Source organism: Neoarius graeffei, chromosome 25 (assembly GCF_027579695.1).
Source record: "Neoarius graeffei isolate fNeoGra1 chromosome 25, fNeoGra1.pri, whole genome shotgun sequence".
NCBI lineage: Eukaryota > Metazoa > Chordata > Actinopteri > Siluriformes > Ariidae > Neoarius > Neoarius graeffei.
The window spans coordinates 16,990,165-17,010,194 of NC_083593.1; positions in this window are offsets into that span (position 1 = coordinate 16,990,165).

Consider the following 20,030-nt stretch of genomic DNA (forward strand, 5'->3'; position numbering starts at 1 on the left):
GATCGACTTTGTAGTCATGTCATCTGATCTCCGACCCTATGTCTTGGACACTCGGGTGAAGAGAGGAGCTGAGTTGTCAACTGATCACCACCTGGTTGTGAGTTGGATCCGCTGGCGGAGGAGGAAGCTGGACAGACCTGGCAGGCCCAAACGTATGGTGAGGGTCTGCTGGGAACGTCTGGCCGAGCACTCTGTTGGGGAGGTCTTTAACTCCCACCTCCGGGAGAGCTTTTCCCAGCTTCCGAGGGAGGCGGGGGACATTGAGTCTGAGTGGACCATGTTCTCTACCTCCATTGTGGACGCAGCTGTTCGGAGCTGTGGCCGCAAGGTCTCCGGTGCCTGTCGTGGCGGCAATCCCCGAACCCGGTGGTGGACACCGGAAGTAAGGGATGCCGTCAAGCTGAAGAAGGAGTCCTATCGGGCCATGTTGACCTCCGGGACTCCTGAGGCAGCCGACGGGTATCGGCAGGCCAGGCGTGCTGCAGCTCGGGCAGTTGCGGAGGCAAAAACTCGGAACTGGGAGGAGTTCGGGGAGGCCATGGAGAAGGACTATCGGTCGGCCTCGAAGAAATTCTGGCAAACCGTCCGGCGCCTCAGGAGGGGGAAGCAGTACTCTGCCAACACTGTTTACAGTGCGGGTGGGGAGCTGTTGACCTCGACTGGGGACATTGTCGGGCGGTGGAAGGAATACTTTGAGGATCTCCTCAATCCCACCGTCATGTCTTCCACTGAGGAGACTGAGGCTGATGACTCAGAGGTGGACTCGTCCATTACCCAAGCCAAAGTCACTGAGGTGGTTTGCAAGCTCCTCGGTGGCAAGGCACCGGGGGTGGATGAGATCCGCCCTGAGTATCTCAAGTCTCTGGATGTTGTGGGGCTGTCTTGGTTGACACGCCTCTGCAACATCGCGTGGTGGTCGGGGACAGTGCCTCTGGAGTGGCAGACTGGGGTGGTGGTCCCTCTTTTTAAGAAAGGGGACCGGAGAGTGTGCTCCAATTATAGGGGAATCACACTTCTCAGCCTCCCAGGGAAAGTTTACTCCAGGGTACTGGAGAGGAGAATTCGACCGATAGTCGAACCTCGGATCCAGGAGGAACAATGCGGTTTTCGTCCTGGTCGCGGAACACTGGACCAGCTCTATACCCTTCATAGGGTGCTCGAGGGTTCATGGGAGTTTGCCCAACCAGTCCACATGTGCTTTGTGGATCTGGAGAAGGCATTCGACCGTGTCCCCCGTGGTATTCTGTGGGGGGTGCTTCGGGAGTATGGGGTTCGGGGCTCTTTGCTAAGGGCTGTCCGGTCCCTGTACGAACGGAGCAGGAGTCTGGTTCGCATTGCCGGCAGTAAGTCAGACCTGTTCCCAGTGCATGTTGGACTCCGTCAGGGCTGCCCTTTGTCACCGGTTCTGTTCATAATTTTTATGGACAGAATTTCTAGGCGCAGCCAGGGGCCGGAAGGAATCCTGTTTGGGAACCACAGGATTTCATCTCTGCTTTTTGCGGATGATGTTGTCCTGTTGGCTTCTTCAAACCAGGACCTTCAGCATGCACTGGGGCGGTTTGCAGTCGAGTGTGAAGCGGCTGGGATGAGAATCAGCACCTCCAAGTCCGAGGCCATGGTTCTCGACCGGAAAAGGGTGGCTTGCCCTCTCAAGGTTGGTGGAGAAGTCCTGCCTCAAGTGGAGGAGTTTAAGTATCTCGGGATCTTGTTCACGAGTGAGGGAAGGATGGAGCGTGAGATCGACAGGCGGATCGGTGCAGCCTCCGCAGTGATGCGGTCGCTTTACCGGTCCGTCGTGGTGAAGAAGGAGCTGAGCCAAAAGGCGAAGCTCTCAATTTACCGGTCGATCTACGTTCCGACTCTCACCTATGGTCATGAGCTTTGGGTAATGACAGAAAGAACAAGATCGCGGATACAAGCGGCTGAAATGAGTTTCCTTCGCAGGGTGGCTGGGCGCTCCCTTAGAGATAGGGTGAGAAGCACAGTCACTCGGGAGGAGCTCGGAGTAGAGCCGCTGCTCCTCCACATCGAGAGGAACCAGCTGAGGTGGCTCGGGCATCTTTTTCGGATGCCTCCTGGACGCCTCCCTGGGGAGGTGTTCCAGGCATGTCCCCCCGGGAGGAGGCCCCGGGGAAGACCCAGGACACGCTGGAGGGACTATGTCTCTCGGCTGGCCTGGGAACGCCTCGGTGTTCTTCCCGAGGAGCTGGCCGAGGTGTCTGGGGAAAGGGAAGTTTGGGCTTCCATGCTTAGACTGCTGCCTCCGCGACCCGGTCCTGGATAAGCGGAAGAAGACGAGACGAGACGAGACGAGACGAATTAGTATGATCTCGGTAACCAGCACTATGAATTATTCTTATAGCTCTTTTTTGAAGTATAGTTATTGCATGAAGTGAACATTTATACGTATTTCCCCACACCACTGAGCAGTAATTTAAGTACGGTAAAACCAGGGAACAGTAAAGAATGCAGAGTGAATTATAGTCCAGGACATGCTTAGCTTTACTCAACACAGATATGCTTCTTGATAGTTTCATTAGTATGTATTTTATGTGATTTCCAATTAATTCTATCATCTATTATTACCCCAAGAAATTTATTATTAGAAACTCTTTCAAGATCAACACCATCTACCTGTACATTTATTGCCCTATTTATTTTATAATTATTAAATAACATGATTTTTGTTTTAGACAGATTTCATGATAATTTATTTCGATCAAACCAACTTTTTAACCTGCACAATTCTGAAGAGATTATGTTTTCTAACTCATGTAAATTTGTTCCAGAACAAAACATATTTGTGTCATCTGCAAATAATACCATCTTAAATATCTTTGATACATTGCACATATCATTTATATAAAGAATAAACAGTTTAGGACCCAATACTGACCCCTGAGGGACACCACAATCAATATTCAAACGAGTTGAGACAGAGTCACCCAACTTCACAAATTGTGTCCTGTTGCTCAAATAACTTTTTATCCAATTTAATACAACTCCCCTTATCCCATATTGTTCCATCTTATTAATTAATATATCATGATTAATAGTATCAAAAGCTTTTTGAAGATCAATAAATATCCCAGGGCGGCACGGTGGTGTAGTGGTTAGCGCTGTCGCCTCACAGCAAGAAGGTCCTGGGTTCGAGCCCCGGGGCCGGCGAGGGCCTTTCTGTGTGGAGTTTGCATGTTCTCCCCGTGTCCGCGTGGGTTTCCTCCGGGTGCTCCGGTTTCCCCCACAGTCCAAAGACATGCAGGTTAGGTTAACTGGTGACTCTAAATTGACCGTAGGTGTGAATGGTTGTCTGTGTCTATGTGTCGGCCCTGTGATGACCTGGCGACTTGTCCAGGGTGTACCCCGCCTTTCGCCCGTAGTCAGCTGGGATAGGCTCCAGCTTGCCTGCGACCCTGTAGAAGGATAAAGCGGCTAGAGATAATGAGATGAGATAAATATCCCAGCGACATATTTCTTATCATCTATAGAGTTACTGATTTCTTCAATTGATTCCATTAGTGCCATCTCTGTTGATCTATTTGCTCTAAAGCCATATTGACTATCACTGAGTAGTTTGTATTTTTCAGTAAATTTATCTAATCTGTTATTGAATAGTTTTTCAAGAATTTTGGAGAATTGAGGAAGTAAAGAAACAGGTCTGTAATTTGTGAAGTTGTGTTTGTCCCCAGATTTATACAATGGAATTACTTTTGCTATTTTCATATTGCTTGGAAATGTACCGGTTTGAAATGACAAGTTACAGATGTATGTTAATGGTTTAGAAATCCCCCCAATAATAGTTTTCACTAGTTTCATATCAATATCATTACAATCTGTGGATATTTTATTACTACATTTATTAACTATATCAATAATTTCCTTCTCATCTACTGGTGTAAGAAACATAGAACAAGAATTCCTCTTTATAATATTATCTATACAATAATCATTTGTTCCTGGATCAGAGATATTTTGAGCTAATCTTGGTCCAACATTAACAAAAAAATTATTTAAACTATTAGCAACTACATCCATGTTATAATTTTCGATACCTTTGTCATTAAAGTATTTAGGGTAATGTATTTGTCCAGAACCATCTTTAATAATACTATTTAATATATTCCATATTCCTTTAATATTATTTTTGTTATTATATATTAATTTACCATAATAATCCTTCCTACATCTCCTTATGATACTTGTTAACTTGTTTTTATATTTTTTATATTTATTTTCTGCCTCTTTGGTTCTTAATTTAATAAATTCTCTATATAGAGTGTTTTTCTTCTTACAGGCATTTTGTAATCCCTTAGTAATCCAAGGTTGGTCATTATAGTTTTGTTTTGTACTACAAGTGTATATTGATTCATTGGGCAATTTTTATCATATAATAATTCAAATATACTTAAAAAGTTATCATATGCTCGATCAATGCTATTCTCTATATAAACTGATTCCCAGTCTTGTATTAATAAATCATTATTTAATGCAAACATGGCCTCCTCAGTCCTAACTCTTCTATACTTAAGTTTATGGTCTGTCACATTTCTCTTATGATTACAGTCATAAATTGTAAAAACTGGTAGATGATCACTAATATCATTGATTAATATTCCACTTATAATGTTATTATCTATATCATTGGTAAATATATTATCTATTAGGTAGCACTATGGTCAGTAATTCTGGTGGGTCTGGTAATTTTTGGGTGGAGACTCATACTGTACATGGTATTAATAAATTCCTCAGTCATACTGTACTTATTAGGGTTCAACAGATCAATATTAGTATCCCCACAAATGAAGATAACTTTTTTATTATCTATTGTAAATGTCTTTTCTACCCAGTCCTTAAACGCCTCTATACTAGTTTCTGGCCCTCTATATATACAGCTAATTAATACATTTCAACTTTTTTCTATATTAATTTCGATTGCTAAATATTCTAATAAGTTATCAATCACAGTTGTCGGCACGGTGGTGTAGTGGTTAGCGCTGTCGCCTCACAGCAAGAAGGTCCTGGGTTTGAGCCCCGGGGCCGGCGAGGGCCTTTCTGTGTGGAGTTTGCATGTTCTCCCCGTGTCCGCGTGGGTGTGCTCCGGTTTCCCCCACAGTCCAAAGACATGCAGGTTAGGTTAACTGGTGACTCTAAATTGACCGTAGGTGTGAATGTGAGTGTGAATGGTTGTCTGTGTCTATGTGTCAGCCCTGTGATGACCTGGCGACTTGTCCAGGGTGTACCCCGCCTTTCGCCCGTAGTCAGCTGGGATAGGCTCCAGCTTGCCTGCGACCCTGTAGAAGGATAAAGCGGCTAGAGATAATGAGATGAGATGAGATCACAGTTGTCATGCCATCTATTAACTTATAATTCAAATTACAGTCCACATACACTGCCACTCCTCCTCCACCTTTATTTTTCCTGTTTATATAATTAAATTCATATCCAGCCAGTTCAAAATCCACTCCTTTCTCCAGGTCAATCCAGGTCTCTGATATGGCAATTATGTTGAATGGATGAGTAAACTGACTTAAGTATTTCTTGATGTGTTTGAAGTTAGCGTACATGCTTCTGCTGTTGAAGTATATTATTGATCATTTTCCCACAGCCTCAGTGGACTGATTGTACTGTTCCTCTGTGTAATAGTATCCTTAATGGTTGAAAAAAGTTATTGTCTGGGTCTATGTCATTTTCTGTATCCAGTAGTTTATGGTCAGTGAATTCATGTGGTTTCAGTTCCAGGTTTTCATAATCAACAAGCAATTGTGTGAGCCGAGTCGTGTTCCGGGTAACGGATGAAGGAGTTATTTCGGTGTGTGTCATGGTTGAGTTTGGTGTAGTGTCACGTCGGTATTGATTACCGTACAGTCCCGATAGCATAACTGGTATTTGTCCAAGTCCTCGATGTTTTGTATGACCAGAACTCTCACCTCCTCTGATGTCCCATTCAGCTTGATGAAAACTTTGCAGTTGGTGATCCATGTAGATTGAATTTTGTTTTCTTTCTTCAGTTGTCGTGCTTTTCTGGCGATGTCAGCATTGCGTTTTGTCAGGTACTCGTTTATGTAGACGTTTGTCCCTTTCAGTTTTCTTCCTTGTTTCAGTAGTGTAGCTTTATGTTTCCGGCTGATGAATCTCATGATGACGGCAGTGTTCTCCTTGTCTCTCCTGGGTAGAATGTGGCAGGCCTCGATGTTGTTGCAATCAATATTGATTCCCTTTGAGTGTAGGAATGCCGACACTTGTTGCTCTACAGAGTTGCTACCCAGTTCATCAGATTCCCCCTCCCTTGTCACTGCTTTTGCATTTGACCGGGGTTTAATCTGAATCCCAGTGACGATGACGTCGCTCATCCTGGTGTACTGTTCTAAATCAGCAACTCTGCTCTCCAGGTGGGCGAGACGCCGGTCCTTCTTGGCATTCTGCAGCCTGAGTGACTTCACTTCTGTCACCAGGTCCATGATGGTTTTCTGTTGCTGTTTAGTAACAGAAACATCTTCTGCCAGAAAGTCAAGTAACTTTTTAATGTCCTCACCTTCCTCGGCTGTAAAGTTCTTTTTTGGTGGCATAATTCACCAATAAAGCCATCCAATTCGGTAAAATGTTTGGAGAGTCCTTTCCTCACCTCACCGCCTTTCCGAAATTTCCTGCCAGAGGAAGTGAGGTTCACGTGTTTATCTTTTTTGTTGTTGTTTGCAGATCACCTGACCTTTGCCTGCCCCTGACACTGAGTTCTGATCATGCCATTGTTTGTTGTTTGCAGTTACCCCAACTACTGCCAGGCCCTAACCCTGACCTGGAACTTTGATTATGTTTTGGTTTGATTTGTTTCCCTGGAATGTGTAAAGTACAGAGCCACACCTGTATCCATGTCTGCTTGTTTTTTCCCTGTGTCTGATCTCTGACAGATTGCTTCACTCACTAATATGGATGCAGCAAACTCTGAAGGCCCAAGGCCATCACCTCAGTGACCAGGAGCAAGGGCTTCAGGAGATGACATGCAAATTCAGCAGCTTGCAGTGGCTCTCACCCAACTAACTACCCAGTGTGCCACACTGGCGGATCTCATGCAGCCTGGCACATCTGCTCTGCCCCTTGTTGCCCAACCCCACAAGTTCATGGGGGAGCCCTCCCAGTGTCAGGGTTTTCTCCTCCAATGCCACTCATACTTCACCGCACTGGAGGAGGTCTCTGACAAGGCCAAGATCATGCATTTCTTCAGCATGCTTACCAGCACACCACTCAGCCGAACCACTGTGGTGTGCAAGAACGGCGGTGAGCCTTTATCTTCCTATAACTGCTTCATAACACTGTTTCATTGAGTCTTTGACCATGCTCCAAAGGTCATCAAGGAGCAACCTTGGCCATGAAGCAGGGCAGGCAAAGAGTGGACAAGTACACCTTGGAGTTTTGCACAATAGCAGTGGAGAGCAGCTGGAACAAACTAGTGCTGAAAGCTGTTTCATTATGGCCTCGATGTCTTCATCAAGCACATCATCCAGTGGCTGGATGTGCTAAGCTAATAGATATATACTCCAAGAGACTTGCAGCTGCAATTGAAGCAAAAGGTGTGAATACCTATGTAGACTCCAGATTTCTGTTTTTTCATCTTAATTATTGTTTGTGTCACAACCGCTCCGGCAAGAGTGGTGGCGTACCTTGTGTCTGATTAGCCAAAGAAAAACTGATGTGATCATCAGTTCGGGCATTGAACCCGACCAACTGAACTGAAGTGTCACAACAAAAAAACATTTACACCTTTAAAGTTGTAGGCATGTTGTGTAAATCAGATGGTGCTAACTCCCCCAAAATCCATTTTAATTCCTGCATGTAATGCAACAAAACAGGACAAACACCAAGGGGGATGAATAATTTTGCAAAACACTATACAGTATGTTTTACAATGTCTTCAAATTTGGCAGCAATTTCTCTTTTGGATCATCACTGATATTATGAAACTGGATCTGGTTCAAATGAGAACACAAAGGTGTGGATCTCATGTGGCACGGATATGGTATGTTATAGAGAGTGATTGGATGAATCATTGAAAATACATCTCGCCTGTAGTTGAGTGTGGGAATCATGTAACAGTCTATACCTAATACAAGCCTATGCTATGCAACCATCCAATCAGTGATTTCAGTTCTCAAAATTGTTTTTCATTGTTTAAGGGCTTTGTGGTTGGAATTTTTTCAGATACTTAAACGATTCAATGAAAGAAGCTATTCAGTCAACTCGCTGCATCTGGATGAAAAATATAATCTATGAAGTCAAAAAGTGGCTAAACTTTGTAAGAAACTGGTAATTATTACATTTAATCCAAATTTCCAGTTTATAATGGTATTTTTAGTGCCGAGGGCAGTTAATCATCCATCCATCCATTATCTGTAACTGCTTACCCTGTGCAGGGCTGCGGGCAAGCTGGACCCTATCCCAGCTGACTATGGGCGAGAGGCGGGGTACACCCTGGACAAGTCACCAGATCATCGCAGGGCTGACACAGAGATAAACAACCATTCACACTCACATTCACACCTGCGGTCAATTTAGAGTCACCAATTAGCCTAACCTGCATGTCTTTGGAATGTAGGGGAAACCAGAGGAAACCCACGCAGACACGGGGAGAACATGCAAACTCCACACAGAAAGGCCCCCTTTGGCCACTGGGCTCAAACCCAGAACCTTCTTGCTGTGAGATGACAGTGCTAATCACTACACCACTGTGCAGCCCTTCATTAGAATCTTTATTTATTATTTACTTCATGACAGAAGCAAAATCTAATGGTTTTGTACTGTTTTATTTTTCAGATTTTTCATTGTTTTTAATGAGTGCTTACAGAACAAAATTTGCTGAGTATTTTAACAAAACAGAAAATAGCTTCCCCTCCTAGAACTGCCACCTTATTGTGGTGGAGGGGTTTGTGTGCTTGAATAAACCTAGGAGTTATGTTGTCGGGGGCATTATGCCCCTGTCAGGGTTTCCCAAGGCAGACAAGTCCTAGGTGACAGGCCAGACCAAGAGCAGTTCACCAAAACCCCTAATGGAGCAACAACCAAGGACCGAGACATCGCCCGGTATGGCGCAGCCGGGGCCTCACCCTGGAGCCAAGCCCGGGGTTGGGGCTCGCATGCGAGTGCTTGGTGGCCGGGCCTTTGCCCATGGGGCCCAGCCGGGCTCAGCCCGAAAAGGTGACGTGGGCCCGACTTCTGTGCTAGTCACGGTTTGTCCATAACAAACACCATGTTTGAGTATAGGGGTGTCCATAAGTGCACGTGGCACCAGGACACCTTAGGTCGGAGGTCGATGATAGATTTTGCTGTCGTTTCATCTGATCTCCGGCCCTATGTCTTGGACACTCGGGTGAAGAGAGGGGCTGAGCTGTCAACTGATCACCACCTGGTGGTGAGTTGGATCCGCTGGTGGAGGAGGAAGCTGGACAGACCTGGCAGGCCCAAACATATGGTGAGGGTCTGCTGGGAACGTCTGGCCGAGCACTCTGTTGGGGAGGTCTTTAACTCCCACCTCCGGGAGAGCTTTTCCCAGCTTCCAGGGGAGATGGGGGACATTGAGTCTGAGTGGACCATGTTCTCTACCTCCATTGTGGACGCGGCTGGTCAGAGCTGTGGCCGCAAGGTCTCCAGTGCCTGTCGTGGCGGCAATCCCCGAACCCGGTGGTGGACACTGGAAGTAAGGGATGCTGTCAAGCTGAAGAAGGAGTCCTATCAGGCCATGTTGACCTCCAGGACTCCTGAGGCAGCTGACGGGTATCGGCAGGCCAGGCGTGCTGCAGCTCAGGCAGTTGCGGAGGCAAAAACTCGGAACTGGGAGGAGTTCGGGGAGGCCATGGAGAAGGACTATCGGTCGGCCTCGAAGAAATTCTGGCAAACCGTCTGGCGCCTCAGGAGGGGGAAGCAGTACTCTGCCAACACTGTTTCAGTGCGGGGGGGGAGCTGTTGACCTCGACTGGGGACATTGTCGGGTGGTGGAAGGAATACTTTGAGGATCTCCTCAATCCCACCGTCATGTCTTCCATTGAGGAGACTGAGGCTGATGACTCAGAGGTGGACTCTTCCATTACCCAAGCCGAAGTCACTGAGGTGGTTTGCAAGCTCCTCGGTGGCAAGGCACCAGGGGTGGATGAGATCCGCCCTGAGTATCTCAAGTCTCTGGATGTTGTGGGGCTGTTTTGGTTGACACGCCTCTGCAACATCACGTGGCAGTCGGGGACAGTGCCTATGGAGTGGCAGACTGGGGTGGTGGTCGCTCTTTTTAAGAAAGGGGACCGGAGAGTGTGCTCCAATTATAGGGGAATCACACTTCTCAGCCTCCCAGGGAAGGTTTACTCCAGGGTATTGGAGAGGAGAATTCGACCGATGGTCGAACCTCGGATCCAGGAGGAACAATACAGTTTTCGTCCTGGTCACAGAACACTGGACCAGCTCTATACCCTTCATAGGGTGCTCGAGGGTTCATGGGAGTTTGCCCAACCAGTCCACATGTGCTTTGTGGATCTGGAGAAGGCATTCGACCGTGTCCCCCGTGGTATTCTGTGGGGGGTGTTTTGGGAGTATGGAGTTCGGGGCCCTTTGCTAAGGGCTGTCTGGTCCCTGTACAAATGGAGCAAGAGTCTGGTTCGCATTGCCGGCAGTAAGTCAGACCTGTTCCCAGTGCATGTTGGACTCCGGCAGGGCTGCCCTTTGTCACTGGTTCTGTTCATAATTTTTATGGACAGAATTTCTAGGTGCAGCCAGGGGCCGGAAGGAATCCTGTTTGGGAACCACAGGATTTCATCTCTGCTTTTTGTGGATGATGTTGTCCTGTTGGCTTCTTCAAACCAGGACCTCCAGCATGCACTGGGGCGGTTTGCAGTCGAGTGTGAAGCGGCTGGGATGAGAATCAGCACCTCCAGGTCCGAGGCCATGGTTCTCGACTGGAAAAGGGTGGCTTGCCCTCTTCGGGTTGGTGGAGAAGTCCTGCCTCAAGTGGAGGAGTTTAAGTATCTCAGGATCTTGTTCACGAGTGAGGGAAGGATGGTGCGTGAGATCGACAGGCGGATTGGTGCAGCCTCCGCAGTGATGCGGTCGCTTTACCGGTCCATCGTGGTGAAGAAGGAGCTGAGCCAAAAGGCGAAGCTCTCAATTTACCGGTCGATTTACGTTCCGACTCTCACCTATGGTCATGAGCTTTGGGTAATGACCGAAAGAACAAGATCGCGGATACAAGCTGCCGAAATGAGTTTTCTTCGCAGGGTGGCTGGGCGCTCCCTTAGAGATAGGGTGAGAAGCACAGTCACTCGGGGGGAGCTCGGAGTAGAGCTGCTGCTCCTCCACATCGAGAGGAATCAGCTGAGGTGGCTCGGGCATCTTTTTCGGATGCCTCCTGGACGCCTCCCTGGGGAGGTGTTCCAGGCATGTCCCCCCGGGAGGAGGCCCCAGGGAAGACCCAGGACACGCTGGAGGGACTATGTCTCTCGGCTGGCCTGGGAATGCCTCGGTGTTCTTCCCGAGGAGCTGGCCGAGGTGTCTGGGGAAAGGGAAGTTTGGGCTTCCATGCTTAGACTGCTGCCTCCGCGACCCGGTCCCGGATAAAGCGGAAGAAGACGAGACGAGACGAGAGGAGAAAATAGCTTTAAGTATTTTATCTTAGCATAATTTGAGTCATAGTTCATTTGGTGCATTGAAGCTTTACCCTTAAAAATGAATCACCTGCTGATATCACGAGTGAAGTACCAGTGACTCAGTGCTATTAATAATGATCTTATTGTGATATATGTATGTATGTATAGCAACTGTAGTGTTTGTTCAGAAAAAGTTCAAGGCTTTAAAAACACCCATTTCACATTACACCTCGGAGCATCTTCCCATGCTTATTGAAGGAAGCAGCAGATATGCTATGATCTTTACTGGAAGGATGAAAGCTTTTAACACTTGATCATTGTTAAGCTGTGGGCAGACTGTTAAAGCAGGGCAGAGAGATGTAACAGAAAATGATTGCCTTTCCATCAGCAAGCTTTTTAAGAGAAAATAACTTGATAGGGGTTCATTTTGCTTGACATGTTTTTGTTGTTCAGCATAATTTGCCATATTGTATACAGTCAGACATTTCCAGGATAATATCTTTGTGCATCATTATGCATTTGACAACACTGGTTTGCAGAACAATTATGAGAGAACAATTGCAGAGAATTAATTGTTCTCTACAATTGAGAGCCTAAAATTACAGAATAATTGAGCATACCACAGAGTAATAGGATACTGGTCATTAATAAAAGGTTTCCATCCATCCATTATCTGTAGCCGCTTATCCTGTACAGGGTCGCAGGCAAGCTGGAGCCTATCCCAGCTGACTATGGGCGAGAGGCGGGGTATACCCTGGACAAGTCACCAGGTTATCGCAGGGCTGACACAGAGACAAACAACCATTCACACCTATGGTCAATTTAGAGCCACCAATTAACCTAACCTGGATGTCTTTGGACTGGGGGGAAACCGGAGCACCCGGAGGAAACCCATGCAGACATGGGGAGAACATGCAAACTCCACACAGAAAGGCCCTCGCTGGCCGCTAGGCTTGAACCCAGGACCTTCTTGCTGTGAGGCGACAGTGCTAACCACTACACCACCGTGTTGCCCCAATAAAAGGTTTCAATGTGATTAATTAACTTCTGGATGAGTTTATGTTCATTCTTCATTCATGTTTGTTTGTTTGGTTGGTTTTGAATATAGTTGTGATCAGAGGTTTACACACACTCATCATGGACGTTGAAAGTCATAACAGTATTGGGCTTTTACTGATTTTTTTTTAATTGTTCTTTTTCTGAGTAAGAATGATTGTACAACATACATCTTTATTTTGATGCCAAATTTTTAGTTTATTTTGGATTTTCTGAAATCAACACACGGTCAAAATTACATAAAGAGAGGGTCAAAAATATACACACGCCCACTTAGATTATTAATTCAGTGGTGCTCAAAATGCCAAAATGTCTTATAACTTGCCAAGACCAAGGCCTCTTAACTTCCTGTTAATGAACATGATTGACTACAGCTAGTAGCTTCTTTGTGCTAACATGAAAAGGTTTTTGGGAGCTGTAGCCACATTGCCAAGATCTGGAAGAAGACCCAAACTGTCACCCTCAGCTGCGAGGAAATTGGTTCAGATGGTCAGGAACAGCCCAGGAACCACCACGGCACCAGTCTCTCATGAACTGGAACCTTCTAGAACACCAGTGTCAGTGTCTACAGTCAAGCGAGTTTGACATCACCAGGGACTGAGGGGCTGACATCCAAGAAAGAAGCCCCTGCTCCAAATTCAACACTTTCACACTCAATTAAATTCTCCAGCTGAACACATGTACAAAGAAAAAGACTTGTGGAGGAAAGTTTATACAAGACAAAGACTGAATTGTGTTGCCACACTGTCCCAACTGTTAAGCATTGTTAATGGATGGAATAATGAAGGAGGACTACATCAGAATTCTTCAGCATAACTTCAACCCATATAGGGAAGGGAAGAAAACAGCAACAAATGCAAGAACATTGCCATTCCCTACATTTCTGGACTATCTGAGAAACTCAGGAGGCTCTTCTACAAACACAGCATTCCGGTACATTTCAGATCCAGTAACACTCTGAGGCAGAAATTGGTCCACCCTAAGGACAGAATACCCAGACACAAACAGGACAATGTAGTGTACACAATTCAATGCAGTGAGGAATGCATGGTCTTCAAGAATTTCAACGAGTCCAGTTGCCTTCTTTAGCACCTATAGTTTACTATGACCTGGAAGACTGAGAACCTTCACAGACAAACTTCAACCCATCAGCTAGATGGTTGAAACTTGGACACAATTGGGGGTTCCAACAGGACAATAATCCCAAACACATCAAAGCTGATTGTGGAATGGACAAAGCAGGCTGACATTAAGCTTTTGGAATGGTCTTCCCAAAGTTCCAAATCTATTCATTCCATAATTCTATTTTAATCAGTATAAACTGCTGGGGAAACAAACAGTTGATTTCAAAAAGTTACTACATTAACTTATGGTTTGCTTGTGAATAGTTACTCAGGCTACAGCCACACGACAACTGCAACGAGATGTTATTTAAAAATATATCACGTCCAAATGGGCAACGATCAGTAAAATATCAGGTCCATATGGCAATGCAACACTTGCTGAAAACGATGCAATACACATGCCACACCTCTAGGGGCGCTGTAAGACGGTCCCTTCGGAGACACCAGAACAATAGAAGAAGTAAGGACGCATGCGCATAAACTATTATGCGCGAGACTTCATATTAGCCACAAAGTCAGGAAAATCTGTTCGTAAAATTACATTATAATGACCAAATACAATGAAAAGTATTTTTCCAGTCTCACCTGTGAAAGGTAATCCCATGTGATCTCGTTTGGATGGCAAACCTGTTGGTACAGTTAAACGCAGCTAATCTTTATTCTCCGCTTTGACCTCTCCAATATGGCGGCGAGGATGACGTATGATTCTACGCGGAAGGCGGCGTCTTTAATGGTCCGGAATAAATTGAATACTACACGTTGATGGATTAATTTGTTGTTTCTCACCTGTGAAAGGTAATCCCATGTGATCTCATTTGGACGGTAAACCTGTTGGTACAGTTAAAGGCAGCACATGAATCTTTATTCTCCACTTTGACCTATCCAATATGGTGGCGAGGATGACGTATGATTCTACACGGAAGGCGGCATCTTTAATGGTCCGGAATAAATTGAATGTTACACGTTGATGGATTAATTTGCTCCTCTACGCCCTTTTTGAGGAATGTATTGTCGGACTTAAATCAACATCTGAAGAGGTGAGATCGCTCCTTTTTTTCCCTATTTTTGCTGGCGGGATTGACTCTGCCCTAAGGGCAGAGTCTCTCTCTCTCTCTCTCTCTCTCTCTCTCTCTCACTTTGCACCATTACACAATAAATATTCACAGTGAAAATATTTTGTAAGCGCATTTCATGAACCAAGTTATAGGATTTGTTGACAACTCACATCGCATCGCAATGAGAAGATCATTGGCACTACTGGTGTTAAGAATCAGACCATTTCATAAATGAATATTTTGCTGTAGAGCTGCAGTGTTTGTACAATTGCATGTTTTTGCTTCACTATTACTGTCACTATTCTGCTTCTTGCATTATTACTGTGAACTAACACTGAACGTAATAATAATAATATCCAAGCTCGTGTTTCACTCTCACTAGTGCTCTGTAAGGCTTTTTCCTGATATTCGTTACACTTCTACCCGGCGTGAAGCACTCACAGTCATGTGGTAGTGACGTCATCGTAAACAAATCCTTTCTACTCATCCAGATGACTTCACAACGGCAACGTTGCCAGATCTTTCCACTCTGGAACCCGTTCTCAAAAAGATTGCGTTTTGGGCACCCAAAACGCCAGTGCCGTGTGGACGCCAGGCCTAAACGATAAGCAATTGTATCGGAGTCACCTGAATCCGTTGCCGTGTGGACAGGGCCTCAGTTACTAAGAGACCATATAGTAAATCGTTAACCAAAAGTCTGATCATGAAGTTTGAGAGTCTGCTTGACCTTCACTTTGCTCCCTGTTTGCTAAGAACTATTAGAATTGCCTCAGTTTTCTGAACACACTGCCACTTCACTGATCTTTCCATTCTTTGTCTCTTTCTTTCTGTTTTTTTGGTCTCCTGTGAACTTTATTAGGAAACAGTTAAAGTGCATGCTGACAAATGAATTCCATATGATATGAATAATGCAGTTTGGATATTGGTGATACCATATATCAGCATACATACTTGGATTTGTGATTATGATAAGTGAATATTGCTACACTTGCTGTTATCAGTTACATGTTTAATCTAAGCTGTGCAGCCTCTCAAGATGAGTCAAATTCCTCTTTTTTTCTTAGAACAGAGTAGGAAAGCAATTACGTACATATTCATGTCCTGCTTATTACATTTGAAGGTATCAAAGCCAGAACTTCAGGGCACAGAGACTAGATTTCCTACCATGAGCTGTAATCTTATTCAGTAAGAACTTCACAACCTCTTACAGCACTAATATTAGTTGCATGCTATGTACTCAAAGGCCACTGAGTGCAAAAATCTGTATACACTTCAGACAAAATATATACGAAGACAAAGAAATATATACAAACATGTCACATACAAATACATTCTTTCTGCCTTATCTTTTCTAATTCCACCAGATGTCATACTCTGCCTTCTTAGAAATCAAGTCCGGAGGCAAAATGTCTTTCATATAGTTGTATTTAAACTATTTTTTCTATTTTTATCTTATTTTTTTAAGAATGCTTTTTTTAAGAATGCTCTGTATATAATTGTTTTCTCGTATGACTTAATACGGCGGTGCAATGGTGTAGTGGTTAGCACTGTTGCCTCACAGTAAGAAGGTTCTGGGTTTGAGCCCAGTGGCCGATGGGGGCCTTTCTGTGTTGAGTTTGCATGCTGTCTGAGTGGGTTTCTTCTGGGTGCTCCAGTTTCCCCCACAGTCCAAATACATGCAGGCTAGACTAATTGGTGGCTCCAAATTGACCATAGGTGTGAATGGTTGTTTGTCTCTATGTGCCAGCCCTGCGATGATTTGGTGACTTGTCCAGGTGTATCCCGCCTCTCGCCCATAGTCAGCTGGGACAGGCTCCAGCTTGCCTGTGACCCTGCACAGGATAAGCGGTTATGGATAACAGATAGATGAATTTTAATATATCCAATCTTTTGCCCTAAAGTGTACACAAACACTGAATCGTAATCTTATAATCAGCCAATAAAGTTTATTTTGTTTATCTATTCTTTGCAGACTCTCAAGTTCAGCTTCTTCCAAAATGAGCCAACTCACAAGTTAACGATGCATATAGGTTTGTGTGTTATCGTCTGAAATTTTAATATAAGGAAGTTTAAATATACTGTTTATATTGTTTGTTTTTTCAATTATTCTATTTTTATTTTTATTTATTGCATTGCCTGTTTGCACCGTGGATCAGAGAGGACTGAAATTTCATCTGTGCTGTATGTCGAGCATGTATAGCATATTTGACAATAAAGTTGACTTGACTTGACCACAATATTAACATGTCCTTCATCCTACATGTAAATCCAACCAATCCTTTTTCCTCTGATGAAATAAAAACTATCTGAGAGTCTTTTCAAACAGTTTATTATAATGGTATGTTTTTCATTATAGTAGGATCTCTTAAGAATGCAGTGTCCAAAGACACTGTGGTTTGGAAGATAATAATAATAATAATAATAATAATAATAATAATAATAATGTGTTGCCAGGCAAAACAAAGTAGCACTTATGATGAATATGAAGGAAGATATCGCAAAAAAACAATTTTGATCTTTTTGGTGGCCTTGATTTTGACCTTGTGTGTGTGAACATACTTGGCCAATAAACATGGTTCTGATTCTGATTCTCATTCACACACTGTTCTGCACTCAGAACACACCGTACCGTCCTCAGCCAGTCAGAGCACATCTAAATGAATATGAAGGAATATATCACAAAAAATATGATTTTTACCTTTTTGGTGACCTTGACCTTGACTGGATGACCCTCAAAATGTTGGGGGTTCCATTTGAGACCAATGCCCATCTATCTTGAAAGTTTCATGAAGATTGGTCCAGTCATTTTCTCATAATATCATTAACAAAACAAGAAAGAAACAAAGAAACCCCACTGAAAACAATACCTCGCCCTCTGGTGGACTCCGTCCCAGGTGAGGTATTATTATTATTATTATTATTATTATGCAATAATGATAAAACATAATAATACATAAATATGTTATCCTTGGACTGTGCAAGTTGATTCATAGAAGAAGGTACATGAAGTGAGGAAAGTGTGTGCGGCTGGCATCTTACACTGACCATTTGTCTCACAGAAATGTGTCTTAAAATTACAATACTACAATTACAATGATGGGTGGCATGGTGGTGTAGCGGTTAGCACTGTTGCCTCACAGCAAGAAGGTCCTGGGTTCGAGCCCCGGGGCCGGCGAGGGCCTTTCTGTGCGGAGTTTGCATGTTCTCCCCGTGTCCGCATGGGTTTCCTCCGGGTGCTCCGGTTTCCCCCACAGTCCAAAGACATGCAGGTTAGGCTAACTGGTGACTCTAAATTGACCGTAGGTGTGAGTGTGAATGGTTGTCTGTGTCTATGTGTCAACCCTGTGATGACCTGGCGACTTGTCCAGGGTGTACCCCGCCTTTCGCCCGTAGTCAGCTGGGATAGGCTCCAGCTTGCCTGCGACCCTGTAGAACAGGATAAAGCGGCTAGAGATAATGAGATGAGATAATTGTAAAACACTGACAGGGACCATTTTACTGCACAATGAGTACTTTTGATATTTTAAGTAAATTTTAGTACTTGAAGTAAAAAGTATGCTGATAATACATACTTTTAGGTAAGTAAGATTTTTAATGCAGGACTTTTACTTGTAGTGGAGTATTTTCCTAGTGTGGTATTAGTACTTTTACTTAAGTAAAGGCTCTGTATACTTCTTCCACCACTGATGCAGGTCAGCTGTCAAGAGCAGGTTTGTGTCAGAAACCAAGAGTCTCTTTTTGAAAGAGAAAGGCGTTTGATAAATCATTTGATATTTGAAATTAAAGCCTTGGGTCATGGTCATTAACAGCTCAATAATCAACACTGTTGCGTTGGATAGCGCTGTCCAGGTTGAGCACCATGAAAGAAGTGATAAGAGTGCGACAGGTGAAGTAGTCCATGCCCCATGCACCCCCCACCCCCATGTATAGCACCCCTCCCAGAAAAAAGTTCCAACATCCCTGAGGTACAAAAGGTTTTACCTTGTCTCATAACCTATATTAACCTCACTTTGCCCATCAACTAATCAACTACTAAAGATTGTCTCACTTTGGATAAAGGGTTTAGAAAATGTGTATTGTAAAATGCATGAACGCATTCCAAATCTGATGGTGTATCATTTTAACTAGCTGTGTGTGTGTGTGTGTACAGTCATCAGTATCAGATGTGATAAAGTGTGTGAGCTAGAGGAGCAGCCCTCTGAACAGCGCTGTCAGCTGCTAAAGAGGCCAGTGCCTGAAAATGAGTCCTCTCAGTGCTGGACCATTTAAAAAGTCTTGAACAAAACACACACACACACACACACACACACACACACACACACACACACACACAAGAGAGAGAGAAAGAGACTAGACATCGACTACATGTTATTACCCTCCAACTCCACCTGAGGAGAGATCAAACTTTTCAATTAGTTTGCACTTGCTCACCCTGTGTATGCGTGTGTGTGTGTGCACAATAAAATAAAATAAAATATTCTCATGCAGAACACCCTGCGGAGTGTACAGTAATGGATTTGAATTGCAAAAGGCCAGTAATCATCTGAGAAAATGATTATCTAATGTTTTATTTCAGTGCTCTGTCTGATCGAAATGTAGTGTTGTCAGAAAAACTTTAAGGTCAGTTGTCTGAATGTTTCAAAAACGTGCTTTCATTTAACACAGTATAAGGCATAATATATAGTAATTAAAATGGTCCACTCTTTTACTGTTGTTAATTATGATGATGGTGGTAGTAGTAGTAGAAGTAGAATCATTGTAATTCCATCCATCCATTATCTGTAGCCGCTTATCCTGTCCTACAGGGTCACGGGCAAGCTGGAGCCTATCCCAGCTGACTATGGGCGAGAGGCGGGGTACACCCTGGACAAGTCGCCAGGTCATCACAGGGCTGACACATAGACACAGACAACCATTCACACTCACATTCACACCTACGGTCAATTTAGAGTCACCAGTTAACCTAACCTGCATGTCTTTGGACTGTGGGGGAAACCGGAGCACCCGGAGGAAACCCACGCGGACACGGGGAGAACATGCAAACTCCACACAGAAAGGCCCTCGCTGGCCACGGGGCTCGAACCCGGACCTTCTTGCTGTGAGGTGACAGTGCTAACCACTACACCACCATGCCGCCCCGTTTTACAATTATATATTATGTTTTTGGATTATTATTACTG